This window comes from Heterocephalus glaber, unplaced genomic scaffold, assembly GCF_053883595.1.
Source record: "Heterocephalus glaber isolate CG9 unplaced genomic scaffold, H.glaber_assembly_v1.0 deba00001504, whole genome shotgun sequence".
Taxonomy (NCBI): Eukaryota; Metazoa; Chordata; class Mammalia; order Rodentia; family Bathyergidae; genus Heterocephalus; species Heterocephalus glaber.
In genome coordinates, this window is record NW_028258324.1 from 54683764 (window position 1) to 54708652 (window position 24889).

Genomic DNA, 24889 nt, shown 5'->3' on the forward strand with positions numbered 1-24889 from the left:
TCAAAAATTGCAAATAGAAATCACATATTTGCTCACAGTGAGGCTGTATAGTCTATCAAAAAATGTCAACTTTCTTTGCTTTGGCTTGAGTTATGACGCTCCTTTGGCATTTCTAAAGTGATCTCAGGCACTTTGTGGCTCCTTTATTGTATGATTATTTTAATGTGTAAGGTATCTCCTGAAATGAATTGTATTATAACTTAAGATAAATTTCATCCCTGTGTATCTGTAATTAATTATTCAATTGTAGACTAAATCTATTAACATATGTTCTCCCTTACACAATTTTTCTTTCTCTGTCTCTGTCTGTCTGTTTTCTCTCCCTCTCACTGTCTCCCTCTTCCTCTCTCTCTCTCTCTCTCACACACACACACATACACAACACATATACACACACAGAAACACACACATGAGACAGGATGGTAGGGCATGGCTAAAACTGGCTAGGAAAGGAGCCTTGACAAGATCCTGGAACACATGCCGAAACATACTGTTTTTGCCATTGTGTTCTCTTGCATGGCGGCCTGTACTCATGCTGTAAAGTGCACTTCTTTTCATACTTTTACTTGCTCCAAACTCGCTCTGCAGAGCCTGTTTCTTTTCTTATGTTCAATAAAACTTTATTACCATAGTTTTTACTTGTCTTCACTAATTTTTTGCTCAGGACTGGGGAATATAGAAACCACCTCCAGAAGGAGACTCCAGCACCCCAGAATTCGGTTACACACACACACACACACAAATGTCTAAGCTACATAACATACTCAGGATAATAATTAACCATGAATATTGATTGATTTGTGAAAAAAATAAAGTTTGTGATCCTTTTACAAGAGTCATCAACTGGTTAATGAACAGCAGTAGGGGTGCTGGAGATGAGGGATTAAGCTGTCACCCAGGCTCCGCCAAACCCTTCCATCAGTGTCACAGCATGCACAGCAAACTCAAAGCTGGGAAGAACAATCATCATCATCACCATGGCATGGACGTCCACTATGGCTCAAGTCAAGAATACCCTGTTTATGTGATGATGAGCTCATATGGGTATTTTCATATTTTAAAGTGAGGAAATAGAACTGTACTAAATAAATGTAACTTGGTGAACAAAATTTTTCAAAACACAAAGCACACAACGAAAGGCTGGGAAAACAAAATCTCTACACTCAACTTTTTTCTTAGTCTGTTTCGTGCTATTAAGAAGGAACACCTAATATAAGGTAATTTATAATAAAAATAAATATATTGGCTCACATTTCTAAAGTTGGGAATTCCAAAATAAAGAGCCTGGGATCTGGTGGGGCTTTCTTGTTGCATCGTGTCATGGTGGAATGGCAGAGAGAAGAGAGAGCAAAACAGGAGTTCAGACCCTTTCGTATGTCAGCAGCCCAATTCTGTGACAATGAACACAGTCCCAATTTCAGGAATTAATCCATTCGTAAGGACAGAGCCTCTTACCCAACCTACCTCCTGACACTGCCGGCCCAGGGTTAAGTTTCAGTTTTTTAGGAGACCCTTTCTACTCATAGCATTATGCTAATCCATGCAACAATGACAATGTTTATCTTTAATTTTTGTGCTTGAGATGAAAAATACAGCTAAAAGTATTACAATCAATAACTATATGTTTCTGGGATGAATAAATGCTGGTGTGTGTCTGCCTCACTTTTTTCATCTCTGACAATCAATACTCGACACCCACAACCTAAAGGAAGAGAGGCTTATTTTAGTTCACAGTTCTAGTGGCTTCAGTCCATGGTAGGCTGACTCCAAGGCAATACGGCCTAGCAAGGAGGCAGGGCGCAGAAGAAGCTGCTCTTAGAAAGGCAACGGGAAGCAGAGCAAACAGGGAGGAGTCAAGGAGGGAGATAAACCCATCCAGGCCACGCCCCCAGTGACCCGCCTTTTCCAACCGGACTCCATCTCCCCATATCACATTTAGCTATACACTTATCAGTGGACTAATTCACTGATGGTTACCACTTCCTCGTGATCCAATCATCTTCCAAAAGCTTCACCTCAGATTTAGGCTCTTGAGGATAACCCTACAAGTATTGTAAAAAGGTTTGCTTTTTTAAATGAAGGAGACATAGTTTTTGGTCAAAATTTACATCATTCCCAATCTCTTTCCCAATTTCAATCTTCACACTCTCAGACCTCTTATCATTAATTTCATCTGTACCTTTCTTTTTTTTTTTTTTTTGCTAAGTTCTTTTATTGGTACGTTTTAGGTACACAGTACGTTTACATTTATCATTGGGTGTTTGTACCTGTACATGATGCATCTTGGCTCTTATTTTTCCCCCATTACCTGTGCACCCTTCACCCCCTCCACCCTTCCCTATCTACACAGACATTATTTCCATTTTTTTTCTTTTCTCATAGTTTTTCCTTTCCCTCCTTTCCTTTCCCCTTCCCCTCCCTTCACCTCTTAGTCTTTGGACCTTTTTTCCTATTTCAAATTATCCATTTCATCTGTACCTTTCTAATCATGTTTCAAAGTCCTTATTGAACATACAAGGGGTGATCAAAATATATGGTGAATGTTTAAATTTGTAAAAAATATATTACTGCAAAAGATATATTGCCATTAATCCCCTTCACTTCAAAGACACTTACTGCATCACTCTTGCCACTCCAAGCAGTTCTGGAAGTCTTTTACAGTGTCTTTAAAAGGTATGATCTACGACACACTGTCAAGTGCCATCCAATGGGAAGACAGGGTCATAAAAACATTATAGTGTGTCCTCATCCACCTATGAACCAGATCTGGCACCATGTGACTTCTGGCTCTTTTCCAACATTGAAATGACTATGAAAGGTTAACAACTTGAATTGATTCAGGGCATCGAGGCAACCACAACTGTGCAACTAAAGATGGTGCAATAAAAACAACTTCCGGAGCTGCTTCAGAAAGTGGCAAGAACCATGTGATAAGTGTGTTTCAGCAAGGAGAAGTATTCTGAAGGAGATTAATGGCAATGTGTCTTTTACTGTAATCAATATTTTAATCTAGTCACCAAATTTTTATCATACCTCATATATTCATAGAGTATATGTTACTTTGTATAAAGCCTTAAATTTATACAATAACTTGATATTGTAGACATCTGTTAGCACTTTTGCTTTTTCATTCACATTATATTTTAAATCATTAGACTTCATTTTTTATTTTATTATTTGGCAATTTTCTATTACATAAATATAATTCATGTTCATATCAATATATTTAAATACTACACTGAGCACGATTGTGTATGTCCTCTGACCATTCAGTGAAAGAGGAAGGATTCTTAGATAAAAAATATAACAGACTGAAGATCTGGAATGATGGTTAAATGAGTTCTATAGGGCTTAGAAGACAAAACTTATTGGGGCAAGCACAGAAGAGAAACTATAAGATCCCTTCTGGGTGTTAACAGAACAAGTACGTTGTTACGAGGTTCATACATTTTAAATAGCATCTTTACAAAATATATTTCAGCACAGTTAAGAAAAAGACTTTAGAGACTCTAGCTGTAGAATGGTGCAGACTTCCACAAAAGATTTCTTCAAACAGGTATGGTGATTACAGATACATAGTTTCTCAAAAGATGATGTTCACACACTTCGATTCTACCTTCTAGATCCGCGCCTGAGCTCTGCCTCTCCAATATCAACTCCATAGCATGCACCCACATTAGTGCACCTGCAATTCTCTCTACTCACCACACCAAAAACCAAACTTGTGTTTTACCACTTTTGTGCCTTACTTCTGCTGTGCCAAGCCTGGAAAGACCCTGTCTGGTTCATGCTACCGTGCCCCTCCTCTCAGAGGTCTGAGTATCTTGATTATACTTATTAACATCCTCATTACAAAGGATGCATGATTTGCTATGATAGAAATTCATACCTTTAAGATCTCAGGGCCAGGGATTTAACTCACTGGTTCCACTGCCTGCCTCACAACCACAAGGTCCTGAGTTCGATCCCCGGTACAAAAAAACCCAAATACTCAGTCAAGCAAATTGGATTCTGTTGCATCCAAACTCTGAGGCCTCTGTAACAATGACAGATAAATTCAATACGTTTAACCTACTCTTTTCTTAGAGGTAGGACTTTCCTTTCAAGATTTAGTAAGTCATAGCAATACTAGTCATGTGAATAAGGTTATTATAATAAAAAGAGCCATCATGCATGGACTATTTGCTATGGACCATGGTCTATGCTAAGCACTTGATATGTGTTATCTCATTTAACTTTCACAATAACTGAAAAAGTGAAAGGTACATGGAAATTTAGGGAGCCAACTTAGGTCACGCAGCTGGCAGCCAGCTGAGTCAGATGTCATACCCAAGTCTACTTCATCTCAGAGCCTGATCACCCAAAAAACTGTCTTCTATAGTAATAACTAGTGGTATACAGTAGTATCTCATTTCACAAATGCTTCTGTTTGCAAAAGATTCGATTTGCTAACAAAACCAATTGGCAAAATTTTGCTTTCATTCTCAAACTCTGCATCAGGTGACAAACACAACCATGGCCATCTTCCTCCCACACAAACAGGAACACAACCATCTTCCCCCCAACTGTAACATGAATTAAGTTCATAAACCAAGGTACCACTGTATTACTTTTTGCCTGTAGGAAGATAATAAAAACCACAATGTCCATGTGAGAAAGGCAGTGAAAAGTCCAGTTTGGAGGTTGCAAATAATGCCAAATCTGGTCCTACTTCAACTTGAGTTCAAACTCCACTTCTATTATTTGCTGGCAGCCTGACCAGTGAACCATTTCACAATCCTAGATTCTTTGAGATGGAATGTCCTCTGGGATACTTGTCCGTTGATACACAAATGACACTTATCTCTACTTCTTATTCTGTGTTATCATAATGTCTGATGCATACCTCTGTTTCTGCAGTTATATTATATTATGCTTTTATGCATTTATTCATACCTATTCACCAAGGACATGTTATGCAAGGGCCTATTCCTAGTGCAGGGGCAAAGTAGTGATGCTCACACAATATTCCTGCTGTCATGAAACTTAAATTCCAACAGAGAAAATCAAACAATAATGAATAAATAAATAAATTCCTATATAGAAAATAATATAAGAACTGATCAGTTCTACACAAAGAATTGAAATTTGGTGTTAGAGAGCAGCTTGGCAGCCACTTTAGATTGAAGAATTCTGAAAGACTTCTCTGACAGCATAAATTTTAGGCTGGTAAATTAATCACAAAAAGGATTTAATATTGCAAATTTAGGGGAAAGCAAGTCCCAGGCAGAGGGAAGAACTACTGCAAAGAACCAGAGTTCTTCCTATAGAAGCATGAGCTCCACTCAGGCACTTTTTCATGTGATTGCTTCTTTGTGGTATATTTAACATGTTATTCTATTCCCATGTGTTACTGAGCTATTTTTGTAATAATACTATGTAATAAGGCTACCATTTCAATGATTAAAACTTTTAACTAACTTCTTTTTAGACTTAGAATGAAAACCAAATTGTAAAGTGAAAGTTTTACTGAGGATAAGAATCACGTATGTCTGGTTTGCCACAATGTCTCCAGTGCTGGTCTTGTTACCTAACAGGAGATAAATGCTTGTGAAAGAACAATAAATTAATGCATGATTTATGCAATAAAAGAATGTATGAAGCTGGGTCCTATATCCCAGCCCTTTAATCCCTTCAAGGACTTAAAACTCACTTTCTTCAAATTAAACTATGCCCGTACTAGTACAGGCCCATTCGGCATATGCATTACTCTTACCTCAGAAACAAAACTAAGAATAACAACAACAAAAGAAAACCAATTTTTCTTTGACTCCTTAACTGCCTACACTCTTCGAGTGACAAAACTTCACTTGTGATTCCCACGTGCAATACTGTTTTTATTTTTCTTTTTTAACTGAGACATCATGAGACAGGAAGCTAAGGCTTGGCTTAAACTGGCTGGGAAGGCAGGTGTAATGAGATCCCAGAACGTATGTGTAGAACATTTCTCAGAGCCCTGCACGTGGACTTTTCCCTAGAACTGGAGCTGATTTCTAATAGGATGACCTATGTGTGACATCAGTGTGGCAAATAATGAAAAGCACACATTTGCCATTAAGAGCTCCTATTGCACCTCCTCGCCATAGTTCACCCTATACTCTACGGTGTACTTTTACTTTTCTTTTTTCTCCCTTTTCACTTGGCCCAAATGCTCTGCAGAGTCTATTTGTTGTTGTTGATGATGATGATGTCATTGTTGTTGTTGTTGTTTGCTCCTTTTGACAGTGTTTCACTATGTAGTTCAAGCTGGCCTTGAACTTGCAATGATCCTCCTGCCTCAGCTTCCCAAGTGCTGAGATTACAGGCATGCACCACTATGCCAGGGTCAGAGTCTGGTTTTTTCCCTACCCTTCTTTTTATTTTTCCTACCTGTAATAAATGTGAAACTTTGCCACTGCTTTTGCTTGTTTTGTTCAATTCTTTGTTTGGGACAGAAAAGACCAAGAAATCATCTCTAAATGGAGACTCCAGGACCCTAGATTCTAGTAACAATAATATTTGTACAACTTTATGGGTTACATTATGGCAAATTGATATATGTATATAGCACAAAATAATCAAATCAGAAGAATAAGGATTTCCATCTCTTTAAAAACTAATCAAATATATGTGTTGTGAATACACACACACACACACACACACACATATAATATACCAGCAGTTACCCTGATGTGCTATAGAAAAACTAGAACTGTTCTTTGATGCCTCTTGTTGAATTTCTTTCCACCTCCCCTTCCTCCAGCCCTTCTCAGGCTCTAATAGCCACTATTCCATTCCATTCATTTAAGAGATTGATAAGTTAGTGCCTGTGTAAACAAATGAGTGTGAACATGTGGTACTTGTCTTTCGATGTCTGGCTCATTTTATTTAATATACTGACTTCTAGTCCCATCCATGTTGCTGTGTGTGTGTGTGTATGTGTGTGTGTCTTATTTTCTTCATCCACTCATCCACTGATGGGAATCTAGGTCAATTTGATATTTTAAGTATAATGCATAATGCTGCAATAAACATGAGAATGCAAGTGTTTTTTGGTATAATGAATTCATCTCCTTGAGATATATACCCAGTTATGGAATTGCTAGATCACATGATAGTTCTATTTTTACTTTTTTGAGGAACTACCATTCTGTCTATCATAATGGCTGTACTCATTTACATTCCCACCAACTGTGTATGAGTCCCCCTTTCTCCACATCTTCCCCAACATTTATTATATTTTTGGTATTCGGAGACAGCATTCTAACGAGTGACATAAAATCTCATTGTAGTTTTGATTTACATTGTCACGATGATCAGTGAACTTGAACATTTTTTCATATACTTCTCCATTTGTACATCTCTTCTGAGAAGTATCTGTTTCATTCTTAAACCCATTTTAATTGGATTATTTGGTTTTTGTTTTACTTTGCTTTGCTTTTTTGGTCCCCAACTTTTTGAGCTTCTTTTATATTCCAAATATCAATCTCTTGTCAGATGGATAGTTTGCAAATATTTTCTCCTTCTTGTCATTCAATTCAGTTATTTTCTTTGCTATGAATAAGTTCCTAAATTTGATGTAATCCCATTTTTCCACAATAGACCAGTTTTTAAATTGTCTTACATACATAACTACTGAAGTTGGTGAACACATTTTCCCTCAATTTACTAGCACATTGGGCTTCTTTGGTGCCATTAATCTCTTTCTCCTATAAACTTTCTCTTTCTTAAGCTTCTGTGTTTTTTCTGTTTCTACAGTTACCCCTTAATCTTCCTGGGCTATTAATGGGCTATTTGATTCTCATTTTTCCACCCTAAATGGTTCATTCCCACCTCCCTCTTCTTTCTACTATCTGATAACCCTAACAAAACAAATACAGCCAGGGATTTAGCTCAGTGGTTTCACCTTCTGCTGCACGAGTGCAAGGACCAGAGTTCAATCTTCAGTACAAAAAAAAAAAAAAGAAACAAATACAAACTCATGACAATAATTAATACCTCTGTGACTATTCATATATAAGACTATCCATGTATTATCACTAACCCAGATCTGAAGCCCAACATCTGAAGCCCAACAGTCCTATACCATAATAGTCATTGCATTGTTTTCCGGTATTATGATGCATGATCTTGGCTAAGAACCTTATAAATATTTGATGCATTCTTCAAAATCTTTTGAAGTAGAAATAGAATTATTTTTATTTCACAGAAGAAGAAGCATGTACTTACACAGGTTGAATGAATTGCCCCAGGCTGCACAAATTAGGAGAAAACCAGAATGTGAATACAGACTATGTGAATACAGAGTCCATTATTTTAAACCTTATGTGGTAGCATATGCAAGTATTTGGTTAATTATTTTCAAGTATCTAAATTGCAAACTATGTCAAATATAATTTATCAAGATCCAAACTGAATTTTGTACATTAAGAGACAGTTTTCTTGGATATATATTTTCTGCCTAGAAAACCTTATCACTTAATATTTCATTTTATTAAAATTGATTATTTGTACATCTTTTTATCAGTACTGTCTTGGAAAAAGAAGCTTCAGGACAAGGCAAAATATATGAAAGCTCTGAATGTGCCTATTTTGATCAGAAGTTCAGGAATAAAATTTAAAAAGTCTGATTTTTTAGTGTTGCTGAGTTTTGTTTTATTTGACTTTTGGTTAATATTTAAGTAGATTGTCTACATCAGAAAAAGGTGAATACAGTTTACTAGTTGGTGAATTACCTAACTAGATAAGACAAACATATGCTTAACTGGTTGATTGGACAAATGTATCAAGCAAAAAAAATAGAGACATTAAAGATATGGTTCTAAAATCTGATGATTTTTATTCAATATTCACTTTCCAGTTTGGCCATGGGAAAACCATTTCAACAATCTAGCCTCATAGTTCTCATATGTAACATAAAAATGATTCTGGTGCCAACTTTTGGGGATTATTATTGATGTAACAAAGATCTGCTGTGGCTAGGACAATGCCTTACACAGAATAAATATTCAATCACAGTTGGGTAGGTTACTATTACCTGTGTTTTTTCATGACCACATCTTCTACATCTACTATAAAATCACATGCCACACATCCATGGCTATAGTCCATGGCATTACAATGCAGCCTAGGAGCCCTGTTCATCAGGTAAAGCTTTTATTTCAGGATCTTGCTCATGTAAAGACATTAGCATGTCTTTCTAATAGCACCTTAACAGAGGAGGCATGCTAACAAGTATGGAAGAAGCTACTTAATGGAAGAAGCACCATCTAGCATCTTCCACACTTGGCTAAGTGCAGAAGCACCTACAAGTTTGTGTAGAATGGAGAGAAATTGGTCTCACACCTGACTTAATTAGACTGTCTCAATATATTAATGGTATGAAGATCGAAAGGCAAACCTGGAAGAACCAAAAACAGTATTTTGTATTTTTATATAGAATATTTACTACTTCAAGAAAATTGGATGAGACAGATCCTACCTAGTTATTTAGAGTTTGTTATAGGTAAACTATATTATGGAAATTAAATAGAAACAAGGGAGATACATTACCACATTCACCTTAGACCAGAGGGTGGTACAGTAATTCAAATTCACCCAATTTTATGTATTCTAAAAATTGGCACACTTGAAGAGTTGATATAATTTGTTTGAGTCCATAACTAGTATCATATAAAGAGCAAAAACTACTTTAAGAGATTATGGTTGGGCATGGTGGTGTGTACATGTATTCTTAGAACTCTGGGAGGCTGAGGCAGAAGGCTCATGAGGTTAAGATCAGCCTAGGCAAATTAGAGACTTAGTAAGACTCTGTCTCACAACAAAAGTTTTTTAAAAATGAGCAGAGATATAGCTTAGTGTGAGGTTGATGGATCGAATCCCCAGGGCTGTAATAACTTCCTATTATGCAAATCTATTATTTGCCTGGTAACAGTAATGACAATGTGGAGGTATGCAAATCTTAGTACTATATGCTATGGAGAGTCCACAGATACCTTTCCATGGTGTTTACACTCTATATAGCTCATAATATAGGGGACACTTTCAGAATGGGAAAGAAAGGCATAAAAGGAGGGAAGAAAAAATTGTCTGAACATGCCTGCCTTTCCTCCTATGTCCTTTCCCAGCCAAGGCAGGAACTAGATTTCTGCCTCAGTTCTCACTTCCATTATTGAACCACCATTGTCAACCCAGTCTTTTGTCAAAACAAGGGGGATCCTGGAAAAGGAGTAAGAGGAAGTACTCAGGAAGAATATTGTTGGATCACTTAGTATTTGGAATGAAGCCACAGTGGTAGATCACAGGTTTAACTAAGGTGGCTTTAGTTACCATGATTGTCTTTATCACCCTCTGTTCTTAATAAAGACAAAGTGCAATTGGAAAGTTTGTTCTATATACATATTTCAACACAATACCTTCTTTCAGTTCTTTCAGATTATCACCCTTAAATTAGACCACATAGAAATTTTGAGACAATCACTAGTTTATGAGATGTTCATTTATATTGAGGCTCATTCTTTTTCACTTCCTAGGTTTGAGTTCTACCTCATCCTGGAATAAGCCTCAACATACATGTAAGGCAGAGGCCAAATTCTCAGTGATGGCCAAAGGAAAACATAAGGCTAAAGTTAGCCCAAGAGGCTGTGGTGGGAATTTGGGATGAAGGAGAAGAGAATTGGAAAGGTCATGCATTATTGGTAGAAATTATTCCTAATAAAATTCAAGTACACATTTTTAAGATCAGATTCTAAGGGGGGAAAAAATCACTCAAAAATATATAATAGGGAGAAAAGTAAAAAAAAAAATGCTCCCTTAAAATTACTAGCTGAAGCTGAAATAAAATCAGAAGTGGAAAGTGCTAGCGGCCTTCAAACACTACAAAGCGTAAATTAGCTTTCAGTTTGGGAGAAAGCACAGTAACAGATGCCAGGTTCAACTGAAGCGCCTCTGGCAATGGCAGAGACACTCGCAGAAACAACCTGCAGCTGAGAAACAAAGCGCCAAGTCATTAAAAAAGAGGCACATGACTTTAGCAGCAGCACATTACAAAGACCAGTGTCTGTGCACTGGGACCCTGTTGGAACTTTCCACATGAAATTTTCTTTCTTGGGATTCAGAGAGCTGCAGGAAACCAAATTTCTACTTTGGATCATAGAACTATAGCAAAATAAGAACAAATCAAAATGCATATAACCCTTGAAACTATCTATGCAAAATGTAAGCCTAATATTTATTGAACATAACCAAGTATGACTTTTCTCATATAGTTCAAGGAGTGAAGGCAAATGTGCAAAAAAAATTACATTCTAGTGAGAAATTTTATAGAGTTGCTAAAATGATCTTAATTTGAGTCTTGAAATATTTAATAAGCACATTCTATGTATATGTTGAGTTCTGGGTTAAATGCCAGGAATAAAAAGAGAAATATATCCAATTTTGAGAAATAGTTCATCTCACTGTAATCTATTATGGTAGATACTGGATCAGCATTTGCATTTGGTCTATAGCACCAGATTTTAAGAAATTAGGAAAGAAACTAGGGAAATTTAGAGAATGGTGTAAATGAAGGACAGTTACAGAAATGAGAATGGTCACTTTGGAGATCCTTTGGGCACTTACTCTTGTCAAACATATAAAGAATTGACTGATCAAAGTGGGGGTAGCTATATTATGGGAAATTCAAGACAATAGAGGTATAAGGAAAGATATTTTGACCTATAAAACTAAGAAACAAAGTGGACCGCCTTAGAAGAGCTTTCTGATCCTAACAATATTCCAAATGGCGGCTGAATAATCAATCTTTGTGAAATATACAGTCCTAATTAATGAGGCTTTTGATTCTTATATAAAGTTAGGTTTAAATCTATTTATCTGAGATAGTAGGAATAGTTGTTTTGGAAGACTCCTCACTATCATTGATTCTTTGTACATTAAAGTCATAAGTTAACATTTCACAAGTTTAGAATTATGCTTATCAGTCAGGGCTTTTATTGTTAATTTTTACATTGTTGTTTCTTCCTGTTATTGAATAATTAAAAAGAACATCATAGACATATAAAAATGAATGGAGATATGGAAGTAAAAATCTACCTGATGTTAATGGAGTAAAAAACAATAGAATTGTGTGTCTGATTTATTTCACTTGACATTATAGTCTCAAGGTGCACCCATTTTTCTACAAATGAGTCAAGTTTATTTTTCTTTATAGCAGAGTAGTACTTCATTGTGTGTAAACACCATATCTTCTTCATCCATTCACCTATTGATGAGCATATAGGCTGCTTCCAAGATTTAGTTTTTATGAATTGTGCTATAAACATGGGTATGCATGTGTCACTGTAATATGATATCTTTACCTCTTTAAAGATGATATCAAGAAGGGGAATAGCCAGCTCAAGGAGAATTTCTGGTTTTAGTTTTTTGAAGAATCTCCATTATACACCTGAATCTTAAAGCCCAGCAGCTGGGGAAGACTTTCCTAGACCCTCGTGTGGTTGAAATTCTCTTTCTCAGAGTCTTTCTCTGAAAATCTTATTCTAGTCTTCCTCAAGACAAAATTCTTATCTTAGGCGGTAAATCAAGTTTCCACCACAGAACTTGGCCTGTAATAGGTACTTAATAGCATTTGGCATATGAATTAATCTGAAGGCATACCTAAGTTTCTCCTCCTCTTTAGGTTTATCCTCATTGTGAGATAAAACAAATTTTGTAAAGATAATTATAAAACATGTACATCTAGTAAGGAGCTCAGTCACATCTGCAACACAGCTTTCTTTTACTCCCCCTGGCTAGACTTATACCTTCCATGTAGTCTAGCAGGTAAGAAAAGATTCAGACTTTTACTACCTCAAGGAGAAGATGGTAATCTACTAAAACAAGTAAGTTAAAAACGTATAGAAGTCACAGACACAAAAATTAAAAAAAAGGACTACACAGAAATATGAGTGTTCAGATTAAAAGACTGTTGGAAGGATTCAGGAAGAAAATAGCTAGTAGACAGTCCACCCTGCACACCATTCTGGCCCTGTTCCTTGGCTATTTTCCACCACAATTAGTTATCTGGCAACCTCACAGGATCTTAATAAAAATAACTCATAAGATTTGGTCATATCAGAGAGGCCATCAAAATGAATAACCACAAATATTTTGAAAGGGTCACGTGATAACTCAGCATTTAGGATATACTTTTTTTAAATTGCTTTATCTCTTTCATCTCCAAAGAAAACACCAGAAGGAGACTATCACAACTCCAGAATTCTTAATGCATCCCCTCAGACCTTTTAATATCAAATCATGAAGTTTGTGTCATTGTCCAGAGTCCAACAAAAATCCCACATCTTTTTTTCCTTTGGAGGAGTGACCTTTTCTAATGTTGTTATACACTTTGCCACGGTGTCTAACAAGTTCATAGTAAAAGTATTTTTACCTGTAACAACAGCAGATTTCATGGCCAAAGGGCCTTTTGAGAATATGATTACACTATTTATTGTAAAAGTTGCACTCAGAAGATCCCCATCACAGTTCACAGTGCCTATTTACATGTAGTTGTTGACATTATAAACCACCCGATCACTTATTTGAGCAGATTACAGTATTTTTTCCCTGTTTTAAGGAAGAGAAAATTGAAGTCTAGAAAGGTTAAGTGAAATTCTCAAGGTTAACATAGCACATAAATGGTAAAGGAATTCTTGAAAACTATGTGATTGCCTCTTAAACCATGGTTACCTTGTTCCTATGTCAGGAAAAAAGAAGGAACGTGGCAGCACAGTCTGTCCACGGGCGCTAGACATGGTAATCGGATGTACCATCCATGTGTCATCCTATTAAGGACCCTGTTGATTATCACTTCTTTGTCAATCAATCTTTCCTACTAGAAAATGGCACCTCTTAGATCAAACCAGGTGTCTCCAGTGTAAAATTACAGGTGAAATTAAAATATTTTCTAGTGACATTTTACTATTAATTCTTCTGGTATCCTTCTTAAGTTTTGGATATGTATGTTTCCCTCATACCCTCAGATATTAAGTACCTCCTAGGGCTCTCATTACCAAGAGCAATCCATCAGATCCACCTTCTCTGGAAGAACACCACACAGTTCCTTTTGTGCCATTTTTTTTCTCACGTCCCTAGAAAAAGGCAAATAAATGCCTATATGCAGACATTAATTACAATAATTTGATAAGTGACTTATCTTCCCATGACAAAGATATTTCTTTTGTGACTGTCAATTGATGTCATTTCAGACATCCAAGACAAGCTCCAAGAGGAAATATCTGGAAATAGTCTTGCTAGCAACTGCCAACCCCAAAACTCACCATAACTATTAATTAGATGGCCATTTTCAATTCTATCACCCACCCTGGATTTAGATGAATTGTATACTGTTTTAAAATACAGAATTGATGTTGGTAAATTTTTATTACATTTTCAATTTCACTCATCGTAATTGGGGTGTTTAGAATTTCTATATCTTCTTTATTTAACTTTGGTAATTCATATGTATCTAGGAATCTGTCCATTTCTTCTGTATTTTCCATTTTATTAGAGTACAGGTTCTCAAAGTAGGTATTGATGATGCTTTGGATTTCTGCTGGATCTGTTGTGACTTCACCTTTTTCATTCTTGATTGAATGGATATGAGCCTTTTCTTTTCTTTTTTTGATAAGGTTGGCTTTAGGTTTATCAGTTTTATTTATTCTTTCAAAAAACCAACTCTTTGATTCATTAATTTTTCGTGTCATTCTCTTAGTCTCCATAGCATTGATTTCTGCTCTGATCTTTATAACTTCCACTCTTGTACTAGTATTGGGTTTGTTATGCTCTTCTTTTTCTAGGAGCTTAAGGTTCTGCATTTGGTTATTCAACTGAGTTTTCTCTGTTTCCTAATATGGGCATTGACTGCTATGAATTTCTCTTGTAGAACTTCTTTCATTGTGTCCCATAGATTCCTGTATGTTGTACTGGCATTACCATTTACTTATAGAAACTGTCTAATTTCTTCTTTAATTTCCTCTGTGACCCGTTGGTTGTTCAGGAGAGAGTTATTTAATTTCCATGTGTTTGTAGGAGTTTTGCAGTTTCTTATGTCATTGATCTCCAATTTTATTGCACTATGGTCTGATAATATACAGGGGGTAACTTCAATTCTTTTACATTTACTTAGACATGTCCTATGAGCTAGCATGTGGTCTATTTTGGAGAATCACCCAAGTGCAGCTGAAAAGAATGTGTATTCTGATTTTGTGGGGTGGAACACTCTAAACATATATTAAGTCCATTTGTTCAATAGCTTGGTTCAGTTCTAGAATTTCACTGTTAATTTTTTGTCTAGATGATCTATCTAATTGTGATAATGGGGCACTGAGATGCCCCACTACAATTGTATTAGAGCTTATTTGGTTTTTCATGTCCATTAATATTTTCTTTGTATAGTTGGATGCATTTGTATTTGGTGCATATATATTTAGGATTGACATCTCTTCCTCTTGGACTGTTCTCTTCACAAGGATGTAGTGACCATCTTTGTCTCTCTTAATTAGTTTTGGCTAGAAATCTACTTTGTCTGCAAATAAGATTGCTACCCCTGCTTTTTTCTGGGTTCCAGTGGCATGGAGAACTGTTTTCCATCCTTTTACTTTCAGCCTATGTATTTCTTTTTGAGTTAGTTGTGTTTCTTTTATACACCATATTGTTGGATTTTGTTTCTTAATCCATTCTGCCAGTCTATTTCTTTTGATTGGTGAATTGAGACCATTAACATTGATAGTTATAATTGATAGATATTGACTCATTCTTGTTGTGATGTTTTACTATTGGTGGCTCTTTTATTTTTTTTGGCGGGGGGAGGGGGTTTTTCCTTTTCCCTTTAGTTTCTTACCTTGCCTGGTGGCTTCCCTCTTTTGGGCCTCATGGAGTTGTGATTTTCCTTATCTTTTTCTGGGATATTGCTTAGGATTGTTTGGAGTGCTGCCAACAAAGAAAAGCCCAGGTCCTGATGGTTTCACTGCCGAATTCTACAAGACATTTAAAGAAGAACTATCACCATTACTCTTTAAACTCATCAAGGAAATTGAAAGGGAAGCAAAGCTTCCAAACTTGTTCCCGGAAGCAAGTATTACTTTGATTTCAAAACCAGGGAAAGACACAACCCAAAAAGAGAACTACAGGCCAATCTCTTTAATGAATATTGATGCAAAAATCTTCAACAAGATACTGGCAAACAGAATGCAAAGGGTCATCAAGAAGATCATACACCCTGACCAAGTCGGATTTATCCCAGGGATGCAAGGATGCTTCAACATTTGTAAATCAATAAATGTAATACACTATATTAACAGTCAAGGACAAAAACCATATGATCATCTCAGTAGATGCAGAAAAGGCATTCAACAAAATCCAACACCCATTCATGATAAAAACCCTGCAGTAAGTTGGAATAGAAGGTCTTTATCTCAACTTGATTAAGGCTATCTATGAAAAACCAACAGCCAACATCATACTAAATGGTCAAAAACTGAAAACTTTCACACTAAAATCAGGAACAAGACAAGGATGCCCACTATCACCGCTCCTGTTTAATATTGTTCTGGAAACATTAGCCATAGCAATTAGAAAACAGAAAGAAATAAAAGAAATAAAAATAGGAAAGGAAGAAGTTAAACTGTCATTATTTGCTGATGATATGATATTGTACATAGAAGACCCAAAATACTCCGCCAAAAGACTTCTAGACTTAATTGACAGATTCAGTAGAGTAGCTGGATATAAGGTCAACACTCAAAACACAATAGCCTTTTTATATACAAATAATAGACTCACTGAAAGAGTAATTAGGGAAACAATTCCTTTTACAATAGCATCCAAAAAAATGAAAATCTAGGAGTCAATCGAACAAAGGAACCAAAAAACCTCTACACTGAACTATAGCACTTTGAAAAAGGAGATTGAGGAGGATATAAGAGAAGTGGAAAGACATTCTTTATTCCTGGATAGGAAGAATAAATATAGTGAAAATGGCCATACTTCCAAAACTATTATATAGGTTTAATGCAATGCAGATTGAAATTTCAACAATATATTTCACAGAACTAGAGAAAACAATCCAAAAATTCATTTGGACCCAGAAGAGACCTAGAATAGCAAAAGAAATTTTAGGCAACAGAGATATGGCTTGAGGGTATTACAATCCCCATCTTGAAACTATACTACAAAGCTACTGTGATAAAAACAGCAGGTACTGGCGAAAAAACAGACCTGAGGATCAGTGGAATAGATTAGAAGATGCAGAAACAACTACTGATGTGCTCAGCCCCCTCATCTTTGACAAGGGAGCCAACCATCCTCATTGGAGCAAAGATAGCCTATTTAATAAATGGTGTTGGAAAAACTCGATTTCAACCTGCCAAAGATTAAAATTAGACCCATACCTATCACCATGCATGAAACTAAGATCAAAGTGGATTAAAGATTTAAATATTAAGACAGAAATGCTAAATTTGCTGGAAGATAAGTTAGGTAGAACTCTTGAAGATATTGGTATAGGTAAAGATTTCATGAACAAAACCCTCAGTGGCACTGGAACTTGCACAAAGAATCAACAACTGGGATCTTATCTTATTAAAAAGCTTCTGCACTGCAAGAGAAACTACCAACAGAGCTAAGAGACAACCTACAATGTGGGAAAAATTTTTCAGCAACTGTACCTTAGACAAAGGACTACTATCTAGAAAATATAAAGAACTGAAAAAAATCAGACCCCCCCAAATTCAAAGAACCAATTCAAAAATGGCCATCTGAAATGAACAGACATTTCTCAGACAAAGAAGTAAAAGCAGCAAATAAATATATGAAAAAATGTTCAATATCACTGGTCATTCGAGAGATGCAGATGAAAACAACACTGAGATTCCACCTCACCCCGCAAAGAATGGGTGCTATTAAGAAGTCATCCAATGACAAATGCTGGCAGGGTGTGGGGAGAAAGGAACCCTTCTCCATTGTTGGTGGGAGTGCAGACTGGTGCAACCACTGTGGAAATCAGTATGGAGATACCTCAAAGAACTAGGCTTAGAGGTCCAATTCGACCCAGCTATCCCCTTGCTGGGTATCTTCCCAAAAGAATTAAAAGAATCATACTACAGTGATATATGTGCACCCATGTTTATAGCGGCACAGTTAGTAATAGTGAAAGCTTGGAAACAGCCCAAGTGCCCATTAACTGGAAACTAGATAAAGAAGATGTGGTTTTTTTAATAAAATGGAATACTACTCAGCCATAAAGAATGAGAAACTAGAGACATTTATATAGCTAAATGGTTGCACATTGAGGCCATCCTCTTAAGTGAAATAAATAGGACGCACATGTGTAAATACTGAATAGTTTCTCTAGTGTGAGAAACTGAAAGTGTAATTAAGGATACACACCGGATGAAATGGCCTAATAAAATATTTCTCAGATTGTGTTTCCATTGCGTGTCATATGACTGTATTGAAATTTAAATTAGGGAGAAGCTCAGTTTATGTGGAGCCTGCTAACTAACTGGAATTTTTTTTTCCCAGACCACTATTTGTTCAATATTGGTTTTGGGGATCTTTCTGAAACAAATCACATCCTCTGGTGTCTTGTTGGTGCTTGAGATGCTTTTATAAATTATATGGAAAAATGTTTAAGTGCTTTTCAGTTTTGCTTTGGTTGAGTTCTACTGTATTTGAATATTATTGTAGTTTTTTCCCCTTGCATTGTTCTTCTTTGAATGGTTTTAATTTTTGTGTGTGTTTGATAATGAAGTTACTTTTAAAAAATAAATAAAATAAAATAAAATACAGAATTGAATTTTTTTAATGTTTAGACTATTATACTGAAATGCTACTTTAATAGAAAAATAAACTGTCATTGACAAACAACTACTTTTACTTTCAACACTTCATAGGAGAAAACTACAGTAGACAGAGAAGAAAGATAGGATGCAATGGAAACTCCCCAGCTGGTCCCAAGGACATAAAATAGCCTCTTTCTCTGAGCCATTTTAAGCTTCGATCACATTAACTTTTAGAAGATGCACAAAAGAAACAATATTTTTTTTTTTTAAAGTGTGACTGGGATAAACCTGTATGCTTCTTGGAACTGTGATACCCATGAATGACAGCATATGTTGCCGTTAACCTTATATGGAGTTTCTGAACCAGAGTCCAGTGCAACCTCTAAGGCCATCTGCTTCCAGCCTGGAAAATAACCAGAGATGTCTAAATTCTTAGAACATGTTTTTCCTACTATTTTTATTAGAAAAACCTTTCTACTGAGATCATGTTCTCTGTTTTAATTTAAGCATAGAGTTGAAAAACACCCTAGGTTTGAGTCTTTAAATTCCCAAGTAACTGATATGTGGTATTGGGGAACTTTCAGTGCACATGTGGTGGAATGATATTATGCCACATTCATTTTGCTCTCTGTTCACAGGAGGAAAAGGATGGCCTAAATAAAAAAACTTTGAGTTTTTATTTTCCTTCCATGAACACTTCCAGCATCCTCTGCATTAATGTTGATGCTTCTGATTATATAATTTTCCTGTATCTCATGGGTCTTGCTTTTTTTTTTTTTTTTTTGCCCCTTTACATCATCTTTGTGACTCTCCTGAATGTGTGTATCTGACTTTTGAGGTGCACCATCTAAAATGCATTCTCAGACAAATGGTGAAAACAGAACACCTGAAAACATGGAGATCTTTGCAGCAGGTTTGGGATACAAGTAAGATCTTCTTTGTCCTAATTAAGCTAGGCTCCTTGAAGAAAGATGGCTAAAACATTATTTTCATAAAGAGACATCTTTTAAATGAATCAAAGCAAAAGAACATACAGGGTGATCTGGAAAGAACATTACTTGCTCAGTCATTGCATTTAGAAATCTCAGAGACACATATTGAATTGCTTTGTTTCTGAACTGGATGGTAGCTCTGCAGAATGCCTCTTGTGACTTCTTTCATAGCCTTTATTCAATTTTATATTGTTTTGAAGGCAGAGAGGATATGTAATTGGGCATTTGGTGAATGCAGAGTGAAACTGTGCCCAAAGTTATTAGCTTATCTTAGTTTGAAGAGCAAGGAGAACATTTTATTTCATCTAACTTTTTATAGCAATCAATTAATCCTCTGCTTCAAAAAATGACAACAGAATGCTTTTATTCATTCTCATGGAAACATTGACATCTAGTGGCCCATAATATTAATGCAGAGCAGCTCAAAAGCTGGAGAAAATCCTCAAATCTTTGGGTTATTCAGTTTGCTATGCTCTCTTTGATTAATTAACTTGGCTCATTGATCTCACTAGCTAGCTTCCACTTGTAATTGTGGATTAAATGTAATTCAAAGATACCTGTAGAAAAAAGTGAGCATACCTAGCCAATAGCTTTCATACATCTTGTAGATTCTTAAAAATTATTTTAGCTGAAGATTTATTCTTATTATTAGGAATAAAAATTCTAATTGTTCATAGAGTTTTATTAATGATAGAAGTTGACAGTGCTGCAGATCTACATAGTTTAGCATAATCATATAAACATTTTTAGTTCACAGATGACTGATGAACGATACAAACACTCTGGGAAAAAATTTTTTATTTGACCAGCAACACTAACTTCTGTATACAATCTCACAGGGTTCAAAAAACATTTGAATCTCGTACTAGTATGGAACTTCTGAACCCTTACTAGTGATGGAATACTACAATATAGCATTTACCAGTTCCAAATACTATTAATATATTAAATCATTTAATTACCTCAAATTTCCTGAGAAGTAAGAATTATTAATACAGTAATCCATTTCACAGAAAAGGAAACTGAAAGGCAGAGAGATGAGAATATTTGCCCCAAGTTACTTATGTACTAGTAGGTAGGCTTAATACTCAAACCCACATGGATTGACCCAAATGCTATGTTCTGTCTTGTTGCCTGGAGCCTATAGAGAGGATTTCATGGTAGATAGAAATCTTGTGCATGGCCAGTCTCCTAAGCAATATCTTCATGCTACCTATTTTCTGTCCTCCATTGCCTAGAATTATATCAGAACAATAGGTGTGAACTACCTAGGCAGGGGAAAAGGAGGCAGGTAGAAAAATAAGATGATCTTTAAAACCTTTAAAAGGGAAATGTAATACAAGTTTGAATTACTAGGGCCTTTGAATCCAGCAATCTTGAGCTGAAAGAGATCAGGAGTCAAAAGATTAACACATCGATCGCAAAAACATTGAACTTGAGCAAATTATGTCAGTTCTAGAGAGACATAATGGCTCTTTTTTCATCTAGGTGATCTTTAATCTTTCACCTTCATACCTTGTATTTCAAAAAGATCCTTCAATGGAAGTTCCTGGATTAATTTCCTGTGATGACATTAAGAAAGAAGAGTTACAAGGTCTGCTGCTGTGATGCAATTCTCTTGTGCAGTGGTGTGAGATTAGGGCACAGGGTGGGAGTTCTGGGTTGCCACCATCCAAGATGTTCCATGAATCCAGCACTGGGTCTTCCCATCTGCATCCCTCTCCCAGAAGCTGCTGCAAGATTAAAGGAAGAGGATGCTGGACAGCAAAAGTATTTCTTAATATAGTTTTTCTCCCAAACCCAAAACACTCGACTATGATGAAAGAATTTCCTTTGGAATTCAATTCTAGATGGTAACAGAGAAAACAGTTTCTACTTCTTTGAAAGATCTGATCATTTCCAATATATCTTTATAAATGTGAGTCTCTATTCAGTTCTTTGGGCTTGGAATGCACTTTCCTTTGAAATGGACAAAGAGAAGACTTTAGAAGCATTCTTTTCTCTTCTGAAGTTTTCCTTCCCCATCTTTGTCCTGAACACTTAAACACACTGGAAAAGTAGTTGTTGTCACATAAATGCAACTGGCTTTGTTAATATAGAACTTTTGATGCAGATAAAGAGGAACAGACATGAATATCCATGGATGGTAAAATGTTTTCTCCAGAGTATCCTGATGAATCTAAAAGAAAAGCGCACATGTTTTCCAATTAAGAAAATGCCTGCAGAGCAATAGGTAATGCCATATGTCTGAGCCTCTTAAATGGAAATGAACAGCCAAAATCTTTTTGCTTAAGGAGGAAAAGAAAAATATTACTATTGCTTGTAGCCTTGGTAGCTTAAATTTTCAAAATATCATCTTTGTATTTATATGGCCTCCACCATTTTCTTAAATGTACTTTGATTATTTAATGGTAAGATACTGATCTTATCTTTAATTCAAGCAAAATTATCTTTCTGTGCTATTGCTTTAAAAACATAATATTCTTATTCAAGAAGAGAGCTCAATAGATTCCCAGTATAACTTTAAGTGATTTTTTTAATCTTTAGTAATTCATCCTTCACTCTGGAATTTCAACTTTTCACTGTCTACCCTTGTAGGATCTAATCAAAAGGTTTTAAAAATCAGAATAAATTCTTTCTACTCAGCTTTTTTTGTTGTTGTTCTGAGCAATCTGAAATACTTGCTCAATAAACGTTAAATGAATAATAAAGGTCAGAGAAAGATCATAATTTCTTCTGAAAGAAGTACATTTTCTTTTTCAATTAGCAATAATCGTGCCTCAGATAAACCTCATTGGCTACGATACTGCTACTGCTCAAAGCATACATTTTCTTTTTCTAACTACAGAAGAAATGTGTAGCATCATTAAGAGAAAACTCTTTCGTTTTTCCGTTCAAAGCACAGAGTCATGTTCTCTTGATCTAAGTATCTATATAGAGTGATATGAGAAGGATTCCTTAACTCAATACTTTGTACAAATAATAGAAAGATAAATTGTCAAGAATGGAAACCTGTAGTATAATGAGAACTAAACACAGTTTACAATATATAACCTTGGACTAAAAGAACATCAGGTTGATTTTGAGATTCAATACTTTTTTGTTGAGGACAAATGAACTCCCTCACCACTGGGGTTACAGGATTGAGTTGCTTCTATCAAGTGTCCCGTGTAAGCGCCACATTGCTATGACTCCATAGAGATCATGTCAAGATCTTTAGAACTCAAGTGGAAACTTTGCTTAGATATTCATTAAAATAACAAATAATATGTAATGTTGCATAATTCTACAATTAATATAAACAATATTATTAGTTCAGGGCTTACTGTGTTAAGGGTTCTAGAAAACACTGCCATTTTTATTTCATTTCATTCTCCCCAGCAAAACATAAACTCTGTGGAAACAGGGATAACTTTTTTCTATTAAACATTGCATCAGCAGTGCAGGGGATAGCACCTGCAATGTAATCTGCTGAATGAATAAATGAAAGAATGAGTGTTGAAGTGATTATAATAAATATCTGATAAATTAAAAATAAGGCTTAATATTGTTGGCTCAAAGTTATCAAAGAATAGATAGCTTATCTAAGACCACACAGCAAGGATGTTTGCAAACTGAACTCTAGTCAAGTTCTACCTAACCTCATAAACCAAAGCATTCACTTCAATTAAGGAAGCCAACTGCTATCATTGTTTTCCTCCAGATGTAAGGAACACTGCCTTACAGATGAGGAAACCCTGGCTGGCCATTTACTAGTCACCATGTAAATTGGGGTCAGTGCTTTATCCTCTGAACTTTAATTCTCTCAGTATATAAACTAAAAAGTAAATCTGAACTTTAATTCTCTCAAAGTATAAACTAAAAAGTAATTTTAAATCTATCTCCAGGGCCACTATTTTGTCACTGAAAATTTTTATTTTACTTTATGCAACGTACACATTTTAAAATTCAAAAATACAAAAGAATATTTAGTGAGAAGTAAATCATCTACCAATTCTTGTCCTCTAGCTCTGAAACAACCACTGTTTCTTATGTAGCTTTCCAGAGAAATATTTTGTATATTTAAACAATTATAATTTATATTCACCCTCTAACATCAAACATATTTACCATATACAGTTTTCATGGTTTTTAATTTCACATCAACACTTTTGAAGGCCTGCGTGTGTGTGTGTGTGTGTGTGTGTGTGTATATATATATATATCATCATTTTGGAAAATTGTATGGGATTTTGCAATAGACAAAATTATTTTTAACTTACTAAGGAAGAATTAATAGGTGAAAATACTCAAGATATTTTGAAAAGAGAGCAGTAATGACAGGAGAGTTGCCTATAACCAGCTGTCTAAATGTCCAAATATATAATTAAACAATAATTAAAATGGTGTAATAATAAGTTAAAACACACCACAAAAGGAAAACATGTAAGAAAGGTGTAACATATAATAATTTAGCATATAAAAATACTGTCTATAGTAGTGGAAAACCTTAATACCCCACTGTCACAAATGCATAGATCAACTAGACACAAAAAATAAGCAACAAAATACTAGAACTCAGTAAAACTCTTGAACAAATGGCAGATGTTTACAGAGTGTTCCACCTCACAAAATCAGAATACACATTATTTTCAGCTACACATGAGTTGTTCTCCAAAATAGACTACATACTTGCTCATAGAACATGTTTAAGTAAGTGCAAAGGAACTGAAATTATACCCTGTATATTATCAGACCATAGTGCGATGAAATTGGAGATCAATAGCAAAAGAAACTGCAAGAATTTCATGAACACATGGAAATTGAACAACACACTTCTGAATAACCAGTGGGTCACAGAGGAAATTAAAGAAGAAATCAGACTGTTCCTAACAATTAAATGCCAATGTCAATACAACATATTAGAATCTATGGGACACAATGAAAGCAGTCTTGTGAGGGAAATTCATAGCAGTGAATACACATATTAGGAAAACAGAATGAGCCCAATTAAACAACCTGATGCTGAACCTTAAGCTTCTAGAAAAAGAAGAGGACAAACCCAGAGCTCATACAAGAGAG

At 35.5% G+C, this 24889-nt stretch overlaps 1 pseudogene; it reads right to left on the reverse strand.

Moving 5' to 3' along the window:
* Nucleotides 1–22523: 22523 nt before the first annotated feature.
* Nucleotides 22524–22652, reverse strand: LOC147825352 (U4 spliceosomal RNA; annotated as a pseudogene).
* Nucleotides 22653–24889: the final 2237 nt, after the last annotated feature.